The following is a 21,470-nucleotide window of genomic DNA, read 5'->3' on the forward strand; positions in this document are numbered from 1 at the left end:
TGATGTATTTGCTCCCTATCTTTGCAAGGAGAGTTTGCTTTGATGTAGCGGTGGACTCTCATGGTAGGGTGGGATATCCCCTCCATTTTGGCCTCAACTTGAGAGCTTTTTTTGAGCTTGGGAGTTGATTTCAGAGAAAACCAGTGGCACCATCGTGTTTCTCACGAACGTTTACATATGCATCAACAGTCAAATCGCAAATTCCTCACACATGCAACATCTCCATTATGAGTCACTACTTTCTAAGTAATGACCACTGCATTAAACCTGTTCTAACGGGATGTTTGGGAGGGAAAAAGAGAGGGATTGAAAACTTAATTCCGGATAATCTTGAATGTGACCTAATCTTATAACAGAACATGAGTGCTCACAGAGGTGAACATTTTCCAAGTTTGATTCATCTTGTTATTGTTTGAAGTGGCTGAAAAAAGATATCGCAGTTTTAAAGCCCTACGACGGTCGTAATTTACCGTCATGGGTGTGTCTCGTAACATGATGTCTAAATGCCTGATTTTTTTAAAGTAAGCCGAAATGACAAGACAGGCATCAACGCCAAGTCTCCAGGTAACTAGCTTAAATGGAGGTATGCAGTTTTCCTTAGGTCACTGATGAGACCTAGCTACGCTATAAAAAAGTATATGAGTGCGGAACGAGCTTTGTCCTCGCAGAACGGAATCGTTGAGCCAACTCCGCTCTCCCGAGGCGGATCCAGCAATTTGGCAACACCGGATTTCCTCCATTTAAACCTATGCTAAATAATCGATTCTTGTCGGAGCAGCTGGCCCCTCCAAGAATCGATACATTTCCATAGGTTTAAATGGAGAAAAAGAATGTTGCATTGTTGTCAACTCGCTGGGTCCGCCGATGTTCACCACGCACAGTTTCAAATGGGGGTATATCGATAATCGATTGCTCGCTACTTTCCACTAGGTTCATTGATGATTGGAGTCTTGCGACGAAATCTGTTGCGTACGCGGCGATGGCGGCGACAGTCAGGAAACAAAAACGGGAAACGAGGCACAACTCGGGAGCAAGTGCACCGATTGTTCCTCGAATTACGTCACCGCGGGACCCAATTGCCAATTGATTTGTTCTGGCTCTTTTAGTGGAGATCAGTGATTTCCCGACTCGACATCAACGACCCAAGACGGATGGAGACAGTTCTGCCGTGCGCCCGGAAAAACGCCGTATGAACCTTTAGGCGTTGCCAAATATCCTTTGGTAAATCACGCATTCTCGGGAAAGTTTGTAAACATTTTTCTTCCAATTTTTCAGATAATTCTGTTCTCGATTTTAACTAAAGCTCCTGAAAATTTCTTGGAAAAATATTCACAAATTTTCTCAAAAATAAACATTTTATCGAAGAAAATTTGGCAACTCTCGAATGTTCATACGGCGCTCTTCCTTAGCACGGCCGTAAGGAGCGATGCTCTCGGTTGAAACGAATGGTTTTCATAGACGAAGGGGAAAATGATGGACTAAATGTAGGGTCTCCTCTGTCAGTCTGTTCCTTTCCTCCTTTGTCCATTGCGCAACCACTTGCTTCCACCAATAGGATAGCCCCATTTTCCCTTCATCTTTTATGTCTATTTATTTCGATTATCAGGACCGCTGGTACGAAGGGCCGTATTCAGAGTAGTCCCATAAACAGCTCTTAGTTGAAATGGTTAACATCTTGATTAAGGAGTGTTTAAAAAGATCCTCAACATCGTTTTATGCAAAGGACAACTTTTGAATCTCTCGAGTGAAATCAGGGGTGCAGAATGAACCAACAATCAATAGGTCTTTCGCCATCTTCTTATAGGCTGTGGGGAAATTGCGTAGGTTACGACCTTGCATAGTGGATGACATCAAATTTATTACTTCGTGATCAAAATGCACTCCATTTTTGCGTACACCCTCCGGAGTTGTGTACGCTCGCTGCCCTACGCACTTCCAAATAGCGTACGCATCTCGGAACTCAGCGCGATTCTTAAGTACGGACATACTGCCGTGCTGAGGAAGAACGCCGTATGAACCTTCAGGCGTTGCCTAATTTCCTTTGATAAAACACGAATTTCCTGGTAAACTTATGAATATTTTTCTTCCAATTTTTTAGGTAATTTTGTTCGCAATTTCACCTAAAGCCCCTGAAAAGTTGAAGGAAAAATTTGTATATCTTTTCTCGAAAATAAACATTTTATTGAAGGAAATGTGGCAACTCGCGAATGTTCATACGGCGCTCTTCCTCAGCATGGCAACATAGCATACGAGCTGAGGTGAGAGAGCCCAAATAAAAATCGGGGAGACGGCGCAATGCTTGGAGTATCCATCTAGGTTTGCAGGCGCTTTCCACGATCGTTTTCCGCGCCAAGTTCATAGTCCTGGTATTCCTTCCAGAAGATGAGGCCTTTTCACAGATCCGGTCACAAACATGAAGTAAGAAAACTCTCTGGCATATTCACAACAATGAAAATGAGCTTGGTCTTTTTCCCGCTGACTCAGAGATTTGAACGCAAAGTAGAAAATTTGGATGGGGCGGAACGCGTGATCTAAATATTTTAACCTTCAAGAAGATAAAATTGCATGTTCACAAATTGAAGGAGAACATAAAGTTCTACATCATACTAACTGTTCGGTTCGTCAAACCAACATTCAGTTCGTTTAGCCGAACTTATGAGGTTCAAACGATGAAAGAACATCGGTTGCATTAACCGAACGTTCGGTTACATGAATAAATAAAATCGATTTCATTCTAAAGAGCGGACGCTCAACACACTGATTTTTACGAAAGCTTATGACAAGGACGTTGATATTTTGTAAAAATTTGTGCAAATCCACTGACTGTTACAAAACTAGTACGAAAGGATTGATTTTTTTAGAAAATGACTGCTCGAGTAAAGAATTTTTGAAAAAATTACTTTGAAAACGTTACACTGGAAAAAAAAACCACATTGGATCTTGAGTCCAGACTCTTGAAAACATTGAAAAGAAAAAGGACTCTTGTTTCAATCATATTTAAGCTTAAATCAAGAACCAAGCCTCTTAATTTGAGCGGATTTCCTTTTGATTTAAGCTTAAATCTGATTGAATCAAGAGTCCTTTTTCTTGTCAATGTTTTCAAGAGTCTGGACTCTAGATTCAATGTGTTTTTTTTTCCTGTGTACGTTTTGAGAAATTTATCGAGCAAGCGTTGAATTTTGAGAAAATTAATCCGACCGTGTTCAATTTTTAGATAGGATCGCGAGCATTTTACCTTTGTTTTTCTCTATAGCCTTGTCTATCAATTTTAATAATCAGCCGGGGGATTTCACTCTGAGATGTCCATCACTTGAACCAGCTTCTCTGAACCTAGCCTCCAGGCGTGAACCGGATCCATCGACTGAATCTGCCGTGTTTATTATTTTTAACCTCGAACTCAGGACGATGGCGGAAACAGTAAGCAGATCGCTTTTCTGTTTTCTCGCGCGCTTACCGTTGTTTTGACACCTGAAACTCATCTGCGGAGACGCAACAGGCCGCGCGTTCGTCGAACCTCGGCTCCGTCGCGGAAAACTCAGCTTTCCTCGAGTTTTCAAAGCGTCGCGCGTCGCGCCGCCGAAAAAGTTGCCGGTCCACGGCTCAAGGCGTCTCGGACTTGACGCGACTTCAAGGGCGCATAATCTCTTATCAACACCGTCTTTATCCTCTCCGGTTCCTCTCAGTTCGCCAAAAAACCGCGCCGTGAGAAGCGATCCCACTCGGAACTCGCCCATGGAATAGCCGCAGATTTCCCGCCGGGTATGATCCTAATTTTCTCATTTTCTTTTTCGCCAGATTTTCGCGTCCAAGTTCTCTCTATCCTGTTTCCATCACACCCTTCGGGGTTTTGTTACGTGTGTGCGGTGTTGGACAAATTGAAGCTTGAAAATATTCGTGTTAACTGTTACGCTGAGGAAAAACACCTTATTGGCGTTGAAACTTCCAAACAACGTAGAGACAAACAACTCTGTGTTGCTTCGATTCCTTTGGAAACAAAAATTAAGCATGACAAGAAATCAGACTATACGTGATGTGTACCTGATTTGTCCACATAGACGCGCCTCAGAAGAAATGTTCCAATTCTTGTGAGAAAGATTCACTACCTACCCAATGGGGATTCTTGAAAGTTTTTTTTTTTTTATTCTTAGAAGTTGGCAACACTCTTTTTACCACCATTTTTCACCATTTAAATGTATGTAAAATAATGATTTTTCAAAGGATTTAAATGGAGAAAAAACAGTATTGCCAAATACAAAATCGAAACTAAACCTACCGCGTATGTGCTATTCAACCCTCTTGACAACTTACCAACTAGCTTGCTTGCAAAATATATAATTTTTACTCAAGTGTTAGAGGGAAAAAATAAAGTTTCGCAGTAGAACGAGATTCAGCTTTCGGTTCGTGGTTTTGAGACTCGCAACTCATCATTATTCGTTTGTTTTTTTTTATCTATTTATGTATTCATTTATTTATTTATTTTCATTTTTTTAGAATTTCAAGTCGTAGATTTTTTTCCTTTTCTCAAACTATTAAATAAACATTTCTTTTTCAATCCGGCATATCCGTGGCACCTCTGTCTCAAGACCTTTATGAATCACAGATTATTGTCTTTTGAGGTTTCATTTTCTTTTCCCTGTAATTCACTTTTACGCGGAATTTTCATGACATTTAAATTGGTTTGCTCCACAAAAGTCTCTACTTTTCCTTTTTTTTAGCCTTGGGTGTCGCCTGTAATTTTTCCTCCAATGTTTTTCTTCTCTTTTTTTTTCTCTCAATTTAATTGATAAACTCATCGCCAAAAGTAGTCACGCGCTCTAGCAATGCGGAAAAGTGTCTGTGTATTTGGCGGCTTGCATGTGCTGGGAACTCACGCTGCTTTGTTGTAGTTTACAAAACAATACTAATTCTCCTTGTCCGTTCCCCTCAGTTTTCGTGTGTAATTTTTAATGAGCGAATAGAGCTTGCAAATATTACACAGAACATTAATGTTACTATCTCATAAACGCCGCAATCACAATTGCTTTGTTCATTTCGCGAACGGAAACAAAGATAGGACTGCAAAAGCGCATATCTAGTTTGCGGTGTTTCGAAATTTTCGCTCTCATTTTATTGAACTGATTCTGAGAACGAAATTTCTCCATGTATTGCTTGAAATGTTCAAAGAACATTCTTCACGATCAAATGGAAAATCAGGGAAGTGTTTCAGAAATATCTATAGGTATCTTTCCATTTAAAAACTTAATTATAAGAGGAAGCATGCAACGTCGCAAAGGGAGGTACGCGTTTTTGCAGTTTCACCATTCTTCGACGATTACCGGAATGCGTTTAATTAAACCGAAGTATCCCAACCAATGACGTTCTTTTATCTCTGTTTGTAATTTTAATCCAAGCGTCCAGTGGCGCGTGGCGTGCTTTGCGATGTATCGATCGATCTGCCTCTTAAACCTGTGGAAAAAGATCGATAAACAGGGAGTTCGCAACGATCGCCTTATCAGTCGATTCTCTAACATAGCTTCGAAGGGGGAAATATCGATAATGGATCATTCTCGCCTCGCGATAGTTGCGTCCAAAGAGGGAAAACTTGAAGAGGCGCCATAAAATTCAAATAATGGGGCCCTTGCTCGATTAGCTTGGAATTGATGAAGTCCTCATCGTTGCTGGCTTTACGCCTCGGCCTCTGGTCTCTCTTGAGTCTTGTACCCATAAAATCATTGCAATAATTGGTAAATTGCCGGTAATTTACGATTAACGTGGGCGTCTCGTCAGCCAGTATTTCTTAGCAGGATTGCCGCAATGTTGCCGCATCTTATCGTCCAACTTCTCCGTGTCACTCCACGCCTCCGCACGTCCATCGTGAAAAACGGTGTTCGGAACTCACCTTTGAGTTTCAGGAGCCATTTGGCTCATCCAGCTCGCTTTTTAGGGGCCAAATTGACTTTTTGCCTGTATGTCACGGCGCATTTAGTGAAAAGTTCGACGCAAGATGTTACAGTTACATAACTAGTAACTGTGACTTACAGGAGATGTCAAAACATTTCCAAACAGAAAAAGTAGGATTTATTTTTTTGGATTGAGGGGGGAGGGAGGAGGGTAGATCCGTTGAGACTTTCTCCTTAGGAAAATGCTCAAAATGAATTTCAATTTACAAAGCCTGGCACCAGTGTAACTTTAAGTGGTAAATAATTTGAAAAGACAAGACGGAGCTTTTTAAAACTTTGACGTTTTGTGGCGTTACAACCTCCTCCTTTAGTCGTCAGAAATGCTACGTCATTTCATTGACAACTTTTGATTGCAATTTGTCACTGCAAGCGCTCAACTACTGAGAAAGGTCATTTGCGCGAGTGCTTATGGCTGTATTATAAGTATTAGAAATGAAGCCGCTTGGTTGACATTCAAACAATCGACTTCTGGTTGAATTTCTCGCTTCGACAAAGAATTTATCAAAGGAACTTCTATTGCTTTAAATGCTTTCGCTCGATGAGCTGAGCTACCAATTTTTTTTTTCAATTTTTTTTTTCTGTTTTGGGAAATCGGAGAGTGACATTTAAGAGCGAGAAAATCTTCCGCCCTGTGGCGTCATAAGGCGGCATTTCCCATTTAGATCAGATCATTTTGTGGTAACGCATCCTACAATCATTATTCAATTCAGAAACGGAGAATACTCTCGTGCTGAGTTCACTCAGTAATTTCCATTCATAAATAAAATTCATGAAATTTGCAACATCTGGAAATTCTTCATAGGCACAAGTGTGTCGTTGCGTAATTTCTCCAACATTGCGTTTGTCGGCAATTCCGTAACAATTGCGTGTGTAAGCATGGACAATACACATATGGGATCCAGAAGCATCCCTTGTTCGCGGAATCGTACGAAATACTCTGCCGTGCTAAGGAAAAACGCCGTATGAACCTCCAGGCATTGCCAAATTTCCTTTGATAAAACACGAATTTCCTGGTAAACTTATGAATATTTTCTCTCCAATGTTTCAGACGATTTTGTTCGCAATTTCACCCACAATTCCTGACAATTTAAAGGAATAATAGCTTTCCTCAGAAATGGACATTTTATCGAATGAAATTTCGTAACTCTCGAATGTTCATACGGTGTTCTTCCGTAGCACGGCAGTACTGTCGTGCTAAGGAATAATGTCGTATGAGCCTTCAAGCGTTGCCAAATTTCCTCGGATAAAACACAAATTTCCTGGTAAACTTATGAATATTATCCTTCCAATTTATTAGCTCATTTTTTTGGCGATCTCACCTAAAGGTCCTGAAAATTTCCAGGGGAAATATTCATAACTTTCCTCAAAAATAAACATGGTATCGAAGAAAATTTAGCAACTCTCGAATGCTTTTACGGCGTTCTTCCTTATAGTAGGGCGGATAAGCATAACAATCGTGCAATTCTGGAAGAAAGCATGAAACTTTCAGGATATCATCTTTACCTATAGAAGGTTCAATTTCGCAAGTGAGCCCAAAATTCTGAGGCCATGGGGGCCGGGGGGCAGGGGGCCCTCATTTCGCTATGTTTTGCCGAATTTTCGCGTTTGATCATCGTGAGAAAGCCGTTAACAATGTAAAATGTGATCAAAACCTGTGTAAACGTCATTAATAGGTTCTCTCAAACAGTATCCTAAAAATGCTAGCACTGTCCGATCCCGGAGCACCCCTCAAAATGCCTAAACTTCAAAATGGCGCCCATAATAAGGCCTCCGGAATATCGGTATTTTCACTTGTGCATATCCTGTCATGTGAGGTATCGTTTTCCATGTAATTTTGGTCGCAGATTTCATATTTGAAGTCAAAACAACCCCCCGGTCAAAATTGGTGCCCCCAATCCAAGATGGCGTTCAGATTTGAAAGGCAGGAGGGTGCATTTTTTAAACTTTTACGCGATAAGGCAAGTGATATGTCATTTCCTATGTAATTTGGTCTTAAATTTCATTACTGAAGTCAAAACAGTCCTACGGTCAAAATTGGTGCCTCAAATCCAAGATGGTGGCCAAATTTTAAAGGCAGGAGGGTGCATTTTTTCAAATTTTTACGTGATAAGGCAAGTGATATGTCATTTCCTATGTAATTTAGGTCGTAGATTTTCATTACTGAAGTCAAAAAAGCCCCCCGGTCAAAATTGGTGCCCGAAGTCTAAGATGTCGGCCAAATTTGAAAGGCAGGAGTATAAATTTTTATGAGAAAAATAATCACGTGAGATGATAAGAGAGGTAGGTATCAATTCATACGCATTTTTAGTCAACAAAACGAATCTAAATGAAATGTAAAAAAAATCTTTTACATAAAAATGAAACGAATCAAGATGATTGCCATCATGGCTGACAAGTGAAAAATGATGAGCCACTAATAGTGAGGTGTCTTGCTGGTTACTGCACAAAAACCCTGAACTCAATTTCAGATGCCCTAGACTCAAAGGATGAACAATTAATAAGTACCGAAAATAATTTAGAAAACTTTCAGTCGGTTTCAGTTGGTGGGTCTCTACTCCATCGAGTGCGATCGAAGCATAGGCATACTTACGAATCCATTGCACAAACCTATGTTCCATCAAATTGATGAGCAGACACCAATGTTTCTTTGCGTTTTCAAAGTGATGTTAAACGCGCAAAATCCGAGATGATAGCTGTTCTTGCATGCGTTTACTGGTTGCCATTCAACCCCTCACATCCATAAAATAGGAACAGCAACTTTATTCTGTACGCTTTTATGTGATCCTTACCTGCAAGAATCTAAAGAAAGGTTCTTGGAACCTAATCAAAACCATGAACGGATATAAAGAGCTGGAAAGGAGTAAATCGATGGTGAAACTGCTTAAATACTATTTCGGTTTGCGGTGTTGCAGACTTCTTGTCATACTTCCGTTCCTTCATTAAAAAATACTTATTGAGTCATTTCTTGAAAACTCTGCTTGTTTTTACTCTCTATGTGAGGAATATTCTGTAAAAATGTCAAGCCATGATTTTGGTTTGGTCCCCTTTCAAAAAATAAAATAGGAGCGAATATTTTGAAATCCTGCAACAAAGATACGCACTTTTGCTGTTTCACCGTCGAAATATTACTCCTCAATGGTAGCCAAAAAAATGTGACTTTCGAAGACCTCCGTCATCATATATCGAAGGAAAAATTTCCAGCTTTCAAAGTCTTCATTCAATTAGAGAAATTACCCTCGATATCATCAGCAAAGAAGTAGGTAACATTAATTTAGGAGCTACTTTGATACTCAACTGTGGATGGGATGAAGTGATCTGGATGCTTGTCTTTGGGGATGGATTAATAAAAACAAGTAGCTTCATCCTATTTTAAGTTTAAGTGACTTGCCTCCAGCTTCCGGAATCCCCGCTTAAAATTATCCGGTGTAATTGTGAGAAAGGGAGTGACACCATGCTGTACCACCGAGAAAATAATACTTTCGTTCTTAGACTCATGCAGAAGTTCTGAAGACTCCAACTGTAAAAACTTACAGAACCGTAGGAGGAAGATCCTGAAGAGCCTCACTGGGAATGTGAATCAGCATGTGTTGATTAGGATTTTCTCCTATACTGACTGGAGAAGGGTACGGCATGTGCGTCGCGTGAAATGTCCTTATCTTTATTGAGAAATTATATGGGCTTAAAAATGAATAAAATAGCTCATTATAGATGCTCCTGTTAAAATCATCCCTACCGTAGACGGCCAAACTGATCACCCTCTTAATTATCTCGTATCATTTTGGTGTAAAAGATTTTTTTTACATTTCATTTAGATTCGTTTTGTTGACTAAAAATGCGTATGAATTGATACCTACCTCTCTTGTCATCTCACGTGATTATTTTTCTCATAAAAATTCATACTCCTGCCTTTCAAATTTGGCCGACATCTTAGACTTCGGGCACCAATTTTGACCGGGGGGCTTTTTTGACTTCAGTAATGAAATCTACGACCTTAATTACATAGGAAATGACATATCACTTGCCTTATCACGTAAAAATTTGAAAAAAATGCACCCTCCTGCCTTTAAAATTTGGCCACCATCTTGGATTTGAGGCACCAATTTTGACCGGAGGACTGTTTTGACTTCAGTAATGAAATTTACGACCAAAATTACATAGGAAATGACATATCACTTGCCTTATCGCGTAAAAGTTTAAAAAATGCACCCTCCTGCCTTTCAAATCTGGACGCCATCTTGGATTGGGGGCACCAATTTTGACCGGGGGGTTGTTTTGACTTCAAATATGAAATCTGCGACCAAAATTACATGGAAAACGATACCTCACATGACAGGATATGCACAAGTGAAAATACCGATATTCCGGAGGCCTTATTATGGGCGCCATTTTGAAGTTTAGGCATTTTGAGGGGTGCTCCGGGATCGGACAGTGCTAGCATTTTAGGATACTGTTTGAGAGAACCTATTAATGACGTTTACACAGGTTTTGATCACATTTTACATTGTTAACGGCTTTCTCACGATGATCCAATGCGAAAATTCGACAAAACATAGCGAAATCAGGGCCCCCTGCCCCCCCCCCCCCCCCGGCCCCCATGGCCTCAGAATTTTGGGCTCACTTGCGAAATTGAACCTTCTATAGGTAAAGATGATATCCTGAAAGTTTCATGCTTTCTTCCAGAAATGCACGATTCTGGGAACTTTTCCCCCTTATCCGCTCTACTATTAGGACGGCAGAATATGTGGCTCCCGTGACGTTTCGGGCGGATCTGGATCGGGACGTGAGCCCTGCGTTTGGTGCAACTGGATGCTAACTGGGGCTCATGTTGAAATAGAGATATGCACTGGAAAAAAAACACATTGGATCTAGAGTCCAGACTCTTAAAAACATCGACAAGAAAAAATACACTTGATTCAATCAGATTTAAGCTTAAACCAAGAACCAAGCCTCTTAATTTGAGCGGCTTTCCTTTTGATTGAAGCTTAAATCTGATTGAATCAAGAGTATTTTTTCTTGTCAATGTTTTCAAGAGTCTGGACTCTAGATCCAACGTGTTTTTTTCTAGTGTGTACTCCCGCCCCGGAGGAGTGACGGATAGAGTGAATGATCGCGTGTGAGCACCGTGACCCAGACTCTTGAGAGACAGTCTCGAGCAGATGTCCGTTTGTTCCCCTTCAAAGGGATCGGATAGACCACCTGTCGTGCAGCCCATTTAAGGTTTCCTTCGATAGCCTATTGAGTCCCTTCCATCCCGTCCCCGTCCCTCTTCTCTTACCGTCCGGTCCTCCATGTTCTCGAATCTTCAAGAGTCTCCTAATTCGGCCGAATGGAGAATTTGCATGCAAATTTTTTCATCGCTTCATCTTAAATTGCTGGAAGAGCTGATTTCACATTATTTTTTATAATTTTTCTCTGATATGGGAAATAGTATAAAAATCGATTTATAAGTTAGAAAATACACCGTCTAGTGACGTCATCTGGCGGCATTTACCATTTAAACACACGTAGATTCGATCATTTTGTCTTATCTTCTCCAATAATTGTTCAGTTCATGAACCATGGGTATCCTCGTGTTCAGTTCTTTGTAGTTTTTGATGAACACAAAATTCATCAAATTTCAGACACCTGCAAATTCTCCATCGGGCATATTTCTAGTGGGTTAGTTTAAAGTGCGCTGGTCATAGAATCGTGTTTAAATGCTTGATTCTTGTAGGTTAGCTGAAAATAATGAGACTCGTCCAAACAGCAACGCCCTACGTTCAATATTCGTCATTTCCAAATTTAAGATAAGTAAAATAAGTTTCCAAGAAACGTTAGTCCATTCCAAGGATGCCAAATTGACTTAAACAATTCCATGTTTCACATGAATACACCTCAGTGCAATTTTCCTTCAAAATGTGTGTATTTAATATTAATTTAAGTCCCTCAACAACTCCTTTATCTTGATTTGTTTCAGATTAGCTGCGCCTTACACCATCACTCTTTTACGTATAAAATGCGGTAAGCACTAAATATTTGTATTTAATACTAACTTCCACAGCGTACAAATTAAAGGGTTTCAGCTCCGAGTGGAGTTTTTTCGGAATAAATGAGTATTGGTATCCATTTTTTCAACGTAAAATGAAGAAAAGTAATACATTGTGCATGGCTAAAAGACGAAATATCTATTTTTTCCGAGCTAGGCAGTTTCCAAAGGAAGCCATTCATCAATATTTCTGTGTTCAAACTTGTCTTGCTTTTGCACCGATCCCTTCCCCTAAATGAGGGAAGTTTCACCTTCGGATCTAGGCGGCCGGGCGAGTGAAGCCAAAAAACGTTTATGAACAAGAGGGTTCATAATCAACCACAAATCGATGAAATTCTTTTCGTAATGAGTACGGTACCACCAACGAAATGTTGCCAAATCCCCGAAATTTGTCGCATTATGCATATTGTTATTCACCACGATTTTCTGAATACCTGTGAATCACTTAAATCTTTCCATTTTCCTAACTCTGTCATGAAAGAGTGTCTACAGGGGCCGCTTTCAAATGACGTCAGTAACTTTTGGAGCATTTTCAACCCCTCTTTGGAAAAAAAAACACATTGGATCTAGAGTCCAGACTCATGAAAACATTGACAAGAAAAAATACTCTTCATTCAATAAGATTTTTGCTTAAATCAAAAGGAAATCCGCTCAAATTAAGAGGCTTGGTTCTTGATTTAAGCAAAAATCCGATTGAATCAAGAGTATTTTTTCTTGTCGATGATTTTAAGAGTCTGGACTCTAGATCCAATGTGTTTTTTTTCCAGTGCTCCTCCTCATGCCAGTTAGGTCCATCCTCCTTCTCCTGCCCTTTTATAGATCGCTTTGTCTAGCAGTCTCACAATTAGACTCGAGTTTAATACAGGAATCAATTTAATTAAATACTTAATTAATTAATTTGACGTGAAAGTGAGTCTTTTTTTTAAAAAAAAAAAAATTTAATCATTTTCTCGTGCGGCCTTCAAGGTGAAAAAGTTTTTCAATTTTTTTCGTTTTATTTTCGTTAATAAAACGACTTTATCCTCAATTTTGCCAGTGCCTTAGATCCGTGCGTTATGTCTCAATTATAAGCCTGCCTTTTCTAAAGTAATCGCAAGTAACGCGGGGCGGTCTAGGAAACCTGCGGATCGATTGTTGAATCGTTATCGAATGATCCCGATCGATAAATCCCTATCTCAACAATACTTTCTATCGATCAAGGTCATTCGATATCGGTGGCGTGGATTGAATTGCGATATATCGATTGTTATGCCATTTAAACCTTCGGTAAAGAATCGATTATTAAGATTTTCGCTGCGAATACCCTGTTTATCGATCCTTTTCCATAGGTTTAAATGGCATAACAATCGATACGTCTCAAAGCACGCCACGCCTCTGTTCGATATCCATTCAAAAATCGAGTCCCTGGAAAGTCAGGGAGTTTGATAATGAAGAAATTATGCGTAAACCCTGCTAACGTGTCTATGTTATTCGGACTCGATCGCGAGCCATTTTCCCTTTCCTCATTCGAGTGGTAGACAATTCACTTATTTTCAGAGCAAAGCATTTGGAAAGTTCGCTAAATGTGACAACCCCGCGGTTTCGCGCCCCCGACGGGCATCATCAAAACGACGCCGCGTCGTTGATCGGTATACTGCCTTGCTAAGGAAAAAGGTCGTCTAAACATTCGAGAGTTGCCAATTTGCTTCTAATAAAATGCCAATTCATCAGGAGAGTTATAAATATTTTTTCTCGAAATTTGCAGAAAATTTAGATCTGATTGCGGATCAAATTCTCTGAAAAATTGGACGAAAAGTTTTCTGAGATTTCCCTAAAAATTCGTATTTTCTCGAGGGAAATTTGGCAACGTCTGGAGGTTCATACGGCGTTTTTCCTCCGAGCTCTATACTATCAAGTATCACTCCCTCTCCGATTAATTTTGCCGTCGAAACCCAAACCCGCGGAGCTCAGAAAAATCAAATGACTGTTCGGTTCGAACGCGGATTTCCATCGAAAGTTGTAACAAGCCCGCTTCCCAGTCGCGCGAAAATTAACCCGAAGCTCGCTCCAAAACCTCTAAATCTGTGTCCCTTCTTGCATTCGCCGAAACTCACCTCGTAAATGTAAGTGTTCTTCCCTTATCAGATAGATTAGATCCTCATTTGAATCAGCGAGTTCAAAAAAACACCAACTCGGTAACTCGAAATTGCTCAATTTTCTTAAGAGACGGTCAATTTGTATAAAAGTCATTGAAGTTAGCGTATCCGTTCCAACCTTGGACCTTTGAAATACCCTTAAGTGTTTGTATTTCGGCACCAAAAATCTCTTTCTTAGACGAATTTCTTCATTTACTGTTCGGTTTCGTGTGTGTCTTGATTCTTTTCATTTTTCCGAGTTTGTGTGTTTTCGTTCTCACTGATTCATTTATGATTTTCATGATTGAGCTAAGTTCTCGAAATTCGATCTCTGTTTGAAACCTCAACAGAAGGGATGAAAGCCAGGTCTGCGTAGCATCGAAGCGCGATAAAGGATGTATGATAAATTCTCCATGAAAAAAATGAATTAGTTTACAATGGGGTTCAAATGATTCCTTGAGGAAGCGGTGACAATACGAGAAGACAGATAATCTGGAGGATGAAAAGCATTCAGGTTGGATTCAAATTTGAAATATGAGTGACGTTGACTATTTTTCAAGGGTAGTATAGGAATTGTAGGATTAATGCTAAAATTGTAATGTAAGAATTTTAAATTATTCATTTATGTTTCAGTATTATTATTATTATTATTTTTTTTTTTTGTCTTTGTGTTTTGTAAGTAAATAAAAAAAAGGATCTATTAGGATTATCCGTTTTTCTGAATGTTACATTATGTAATTCAGATAAGTACATTTTATCTCCCAGCTTTGATTCTTCACACCCGTTCGAATATTCAAATTAAGTCTTCTTCCATTTTTTCTCCTCTTTGCACACACTATGGAGTACTTAATATTGACGTGTTTTTTTGGATGTCTGAACGGCAAGCATACACATTAAATGATCGGAATGTTCTCTTTCCATCTGCGACAAGATTTATTCTTCTTTTTCTTCTTTTTTCTCTCTTTTTTATGAGAGAGCTTAATCCTTCTTGAAATTTGGATCTTACTTTTCATCTCCAAGCAATCATTTCTGAAGATATTTATAATTTAGTATGTTTTTCCTTCTTTCTCTGCTTTTTTTTACCAGCTCTGTACTTTTCTCCCTCGTTCTTTCAATTTTTTGCTTGTGTTGATTTGCATTATTCTATTTTTGTCTTTATCGAATGAGTACCCCGATATGTAAAAAAAGTACTACTATTTCGTCGGAATTGTAGAAGGATTCGTTCAAAAATAATTGGAAATTGAAACCGATGAGTCAAGGAACTTCTCAGTTTTCAGTCACAAGTTTGTGGCAGTTGTGTGTACCTAGATCCGATTTGCCTCTTCGTAGTCCTTAATCCCATAAGGATTTTTAATGAGTGTTCTTTAAAACGTGAAATATTGAACATAATTAATAAGTGTTTTTTATTCCGCGACTTTAATCAATGTTAAAAAGGACGACACTGAAGTAATGCACATAATTGAAAATATTTTCAAAATAGTGTGAAGTCGCTGTAGTTGTGCTTATTTTGACGGTTTTTTGTTTTTTAATATGAAAAAAAGAATTGTGTAAAAAATCTCTAACAACAGGTACGTAAAGTCCCAACGTACTTTATTTTAAATATTTATATCAAAAAAATTTCAAAGCACAGTTGAAAATACTGTGAAGCTAGTGATCATTTTTTCGTTATAATGCCCTCATGAACATGCTCAAAGAAAGCTTGAAAAACATTTTCGCAATAATGCTGACAATAAAAACATTATGATAATATTAAAAGTGCTTTAAATAAATTGCTACAGTATTGTTGATTCACGGGGTAAGACTAGGGCGTAGACTCGACAGTCAAAAGGAGAAGTAGAAAAAATGAGCCAGTTCTTGAAATGAAATACACTGGAAAAAAACACCTTGGATCTAGAGTCCAGACTCTTAAAAACATCGAAAAGAAAAAAACACTCTTGATTCAATCGGATTTTTGCTTACATCAAGAACCAAGCCTCTTAATTTGAGCGGATTTCCTTTTGATTTAAGCAAAAATCTGATTGAATCAAGAGTATTTTTCCTGTCAATGTTTTCAAGAGTCTGGACTCTAGATCCAATGTGTTTTTTTTATCCAGTGCATGGATTCCCCCATTTTTCTCGTCCTCACATGAGTTCCCCCATTTCACGCGAACGGCCGGTCGCGTGATTGGTAAGTTTTTGCACCCCTCACTTGAGTGGGAGGGACATTCCTTTGGAACAACGCTTTTGTGGATTTTCAATGACGTCAACGAGGATCCCCGTGCGATAGTGAGAAAATCGGGGACCGCGCGCGGGAGAGGAAAAGGCAGGGAGCCAAAAATCCATCGGCTTCCGCTTGGAATGGATCCTGTTTCCTCGTCGAATCAGCGCTGGGGGCAGGGTTTTCCTCGAGCGCGTTATTCAGTAGTTTAGGCGGGCAGTGGCTCGGCGGCGGCGTTTATCTAGGCATTAACAGTTTAATTACGGCTATCGGTTAATGGTCGCGTGCTGCCATGCGTCCAGTTTCCTGCTCAGGGCGTTGCCGCATCCCCGCAAATCCCCCCGCCTGACCCGCCATCCACGTGCCCCGATCGGAAATGGAGCTGCGACGTGGCAACCGCGCATGGCGCCTCGGCCCTCGTTTGAACTTGACCGTGGAAACGCACTGTGTCGGGCTTGGAGCGGTGCTTGCAACATTTCGTCCTTTCCCACACCGAGAAACTTAACTCCATTCTCAATTTGTAAAATTTACGCTAATAATCATTACCAAAATATACCTGTTCAATTCTCGTCTGAAATTTTGATAACATTTGCGTATGATTAGAAGAAAAATCAGTGGAATTTTCAGTCAGTGGATGTCCAATAGACGCTATTAGTGCCACGTCACAGAAAAACGATATATATCGATTTTTTCGCATTGGTAGCATTGAAAGAGGCTATGCCAATGTTATTGTTTGGATCCAATTCGATATAATGGAGAATCCCTATGATGACGTCGCCACTAATAGCGTCTATACTGTCGTGCTAGGGAAGAACGCCGTATGAACATTCGAGAGTTGCCAAATTTCTTTCGATAAAATGCTCATTTTTTAGGGATGTTCACCGGAAAAAATGATCTCTTAGAACTCTGATCGTCAATATGGATTGCCGAAGTATTTTGGTATTATGAAGGTAGATAAAATATTGCAACGTTGGAAAAGGAACTTGACCGGTTGGAAGCCCTGAGGTCGGGGATTGACTCACGTCGACTATAATATGTAAAGAACAGATAAGGGGTATATATTGAATATTTTTGCAGTTAATTCATTGCTTCCGGCGATGATGACGACAGAGAGTGCTATCCACGGTGGCTCATAGATAAAATTTGCGGCGAAGAGTGACGAATCTATACATGCCGACAAGGATTGTCGAATATGTTGAATATTCTCCCAACTTTATAAACACACCGACCAATCGGTTACAAACTTGCCATGCTACACGTTTTGCCAACGCAACGTGTTTTTTTTTTGTGCCAATCCAGAATTGTCATTTATTGATCGTTGTTTTTTGATGAAATGAGTTCTAAGCCATAATTTCGGCGGAGCGTTCCTCCTATTTTTTGCATTACAAACGTGTAAGACAGAACCTTAACATTTCGATCAATCGTCAATTTTATAGTAGTGACTCATTATTTCATTTGTGCTTTTTGTTGCGGTGCAAAGAACTGAATGGCGAAAATAATTGTAATTAATTCCTTTATTCTGCGGGTTTTTTCCTCTTCTTCTTTCCCACTGTAATTAATTTTTATCTCGGTTTCGTTTCATCGTCGCAGTAGGAGAATTTCATTTAATTTCTGAATTCGTGAAAACCGTAGGGGAAGACTGAAGACGTTTTTATTGACTCACTTCTTTCCATAGATTTCCAATTTTAGACTATCGGAACACACCCGCCCTCAGATGAATAAAATCAGGCTACTTCTATGGATAATGGCAAAACAAACATTCAAGCACAAAAAATGGCGTGGTTTTTCTTTTGCTTTGAACGTATTCCAAGCATGCAGGCCGCACGCCGCAAGGCATGCTTCCATCGTTCAAAGTTTATCGCGCCGCGCCGCTCTAGAGGGCCACACGTAGAATTTTTTGGACATTTTCTTAATTGCCTTGTTGAGTCGTTGTCATTTGGTCGTCATTCTCAACTATGGCGGCCAAAAAAATCCATACCTTAAATGACTTCTGATTTATGTCGTTTACTTTCTTTCTCCTTTTTTCCAGCTCCTAGATACACATCTTTTGACAATTTTCAATTTCATACTTTCCTTTCATCTCAAAGTCTAGATTGTTCTGCCTATTTTTTTCTTCTTCTGTTTTTTCTTTTTCTTCAATAGTATACGAAGATTTACCTATATCCTCCCATTTCTCCTCACAGTCAGAGTGGTGCTTGAACTGAGTTCCTCTCTCGAACCTTTTAACCCCGACTTTTTTCCTCATCTTTGATTTTTTTCTTCCATTTTGGGATTAAGATTCCAAGTACTTTGTTACTTTCCTTCACTTCGTATGTATGTGTAAAGCCGCTTTCATAGTGCTCTCTGCCGCTCTGCGACACTTAGCCGCCTAACTTTCCCATCCTCCCAAAGCCCCTCAGGGAGCTGACAAACCCTCATTTCTTCCAAAACCCCCTGTCGCCACCCTTTCACTGGGCGTCTCCTTCGTCTCCACCCAGAAGGAACCCAATCAAGCATCTTCTTCGGCAGCCTTTCGTGCAGCGTCATTCTATTGACATGACCATGCCAGACAAGCTCCTTCACTTCGTTTAGGGGAAAAAAATAATTGTTTTTCTGTCTAAGAGGTATAATACACCCTACACTGAAAAAATAACTTAGTTCTGAGCCCTCACACTTGAAATAAAATAGCGCCAACTGGCGTCAATAGATCTGGACCCTAAATCTGTTGGGCTCAGCACCACTGCCTTTAGTTGGCGCTATTTTACCTCAAGTGCTAGGGCTCAACGCCAAATTGTTTTTTCCGTGTTAAGTAGCCAGGGCAAAACTAAACGTATTTTACTAATTACTGCCCTCTTTTCTTCTTCTTTTTGTCCGTCATTGTCCATTCTTGTTGCGCATAGCCAATATAACAGTTTGGTTCCCTGATGGATTCTCACCTCGATTTTTTTGGAAAACACGGAACTTGCACCTTGACTTGGCGAAAACCCACGCAATTCCTGCACGAACTCGAGCCGGCCCTCCCCACCTTTCCACATGACCGCGGTTTTCCTGCACCCCTGTCAGAATCGGACCCAAAGCTTTCTGTAACTATTTTTCTCCCCCCCCCTTCCCCTCCGTTTGTTTTCTTTTCCCTCTTTTTCTCTCTATCCGTTTTATAACACGATCAATTTGTGTCATAACCGCGATTACAGATCCCTACAGTAGGGCCCGCGAAGGATGATCCCTGAAAAATCGGGCGTATGAACGCATGGACGATGTAAATGACAACGAGCACGCACATCGACGAGACCGGGTATTGTTTGAGTTTATGATGTTGGCCAAATTTCGTAAAATTTCTTCGATATTGACGAATCTTTAGGACAATAAAAACGAGAAAAAGTTAGCATTTTTTCATCCGTCATATGTTAACTCCAATTTGACAAATTTCCACACTCTATGATCCCTCGGGTCACGAAAATGACGTGGGTAGGAACCCGGTCAGGGTAGGAAATTTAGCCAAAATCGTAGACTTCCAAACCTTTGAGCAACCTCTAAATTCTCGAATTTTGAGCTAAAATTTTTTTTGGTACACTGGAAAAAAAAACATATTGGATTTAGAGTCCAGACTCTTATAAACATCGACAAGAAAAAATACTCTTGATTCAATCAGATTTAAGCTTAAATCAAGAACCAATCCTCTTAATTTGAGCGGATTTCCTTATGATTTAAGCTTAAATCTGATTGAATCAAGAGTCCTTCATCTTGTCAATGTTTTCAAGAGTCTAGACTCTAGATCCGATGTGTTTTTTTTTGTTTTTTTTTTTCCAGTGTATGTTTTTTCATGTAAAGGAACCGATTACACATGTGTTGTCATAAGATTTGAGACTTTCCCCGAATTAACGGCACCCTAGCGCCCACCGTGATGGCGATGGCACCCACGAGTGAAACTGATTACGAAAGCGAGAAGGAAATATATTCTAGGAATAAAACATGCAGCGACTCTAATTTCAGTGGCTCTTTGTGGCGACGCCGAGAGCAGTGGCGTGGCGTGCTTTGCGATCTATCGATATCTCCCCATTTAAAACTGTGGTAAATAATCGATTATTTAGGTGTATACCCTGTTTATCGATACTTTTCCATAGGTTTAAACGGCCGATCAATCGATATATCGCAGAGCACGCCACGCCGCTGGCCGAGAAACGAGCGGGCTCGCGGCACCGTGCGACGGAACCCGTTTCAAGTTGAAGGCGAACGGCAAAAAACTTTTCGATACTCGCGGGGTAGGAGGACCCGATCGGCGAAACGGCTCGGACGCTGGCGACGGACAAGAAAATCCCAGGTCAGTTCCAAGTGCCTCTCCGCGTCAAGCTTTCCCGGAGCGGGACCCGACCCCCAGTAGCCGAACGCGCCCTTGTCTTCATTTTTCTGAATTTGTCTTAATTTCTCTGAGATTGTCTTATGGAAGCGGAGACCCAACCCCTCCTCACTCCCGTCTCGCCGTGTGTTTCTGTCTTTCATCTGTGAATTTCGTGTGTGCTGCATCGTTCGATTTTTATAACTCATTTTCCGCGTCTTTTCGCTCTTCCCGAGAGACCCTCGCAGATACCCTATCGCATTTCTGCATCTTTATGGAGTGACAGTGTACCGATATTGAAAGTGCTCTCTATTAGAGGTAAATTTTCTTGCTAAAATTATCTACTCACAACTGGGAACTGGCCGCATCCTCGCACAGATTTTACCATCCAATTTGCAGGGTTGCCACAGTCAGGGAATACCGGGAAATGTCAGGGAAAACCTGGAAATATGAAGGAAAACCTGAAAATGTCAGGGAAAATTGTCGAGAAAATTTGCTGTCTGGAACGGGTTTGGCGTTTCGCACAACACGTTTTGTCTGAAAACTATTCTTAATAATGTCTTTTACCATATGGCGTATCTTCAATCGTCAGGGAATTTCACCAAAATGTGTCAGGGAAATTAGGGAATGTCAGAGAGTTTCATTTTCTAAATTCTGTGACAGCCCTGTTTTTCGGAAGGAACATATGTTGACTGAGCAGCTGTTTGCACGCCAAATGGATTTTTTTACCTTGAAAAATCACGAAATGAAAGAAAGAAAGAAAAAAAAGATAAACAATTGAAAATTTTAGTTTCGCGTCTTGTTGAGCGTTACCAACATCACTTAAAACTTTATATCCTGGGGACAGGTATTATTTGTCCAAAATCTGTTTTCATCCGTCAAG

At 40.1% G+C, this 21,470-nt stretch overlaps 1 protein-coding gene across 4 annotated transcripts in view; it reads left to right on the forward strand.

Moving 5' to 3' along the window:
* Positions 1-21,470, forward strand: part of LOC109044510 (very long chain fatty acid elongase AAEL008004) — a 73,402-nt gene that overhangs the window by 20,807 nt on the left and 31,125 nt on the right. Inside the window, exons 1-2 of one of the 4 annotated variants that reach the window (XM_019062272.2) lie at positions 3,557-3,759; positions 11,896-11,939. The gene's annotated coding sequence lies outside the window, so the exon portion shown is untranslated. Of the gene's footprint in view, positions 1-3,556; positions 3,760-11,895; positions 11,940-20,605; positions 20,906-21,470 lie in introns of those variants that run through there. The other 3 variants (XM_072299594.1, XM_019062271.2, XM_019062273.2) reach the window with 3 other exon arrangements.

Source organism: Bemisia tabaci, chromosome 4 (genome assembly GCF_918797505.1).
Source record: "Bemisia tabaci chromosome 4, PGI_BMITA_v3".
In the NCBI taxonomy this organism is placed as follows: Eukaryota; Metazoa; Arthropoda; class Insecta; order Hemiptera; family Aleyrodidae; genus Bemisia; species Bemisia tabaci.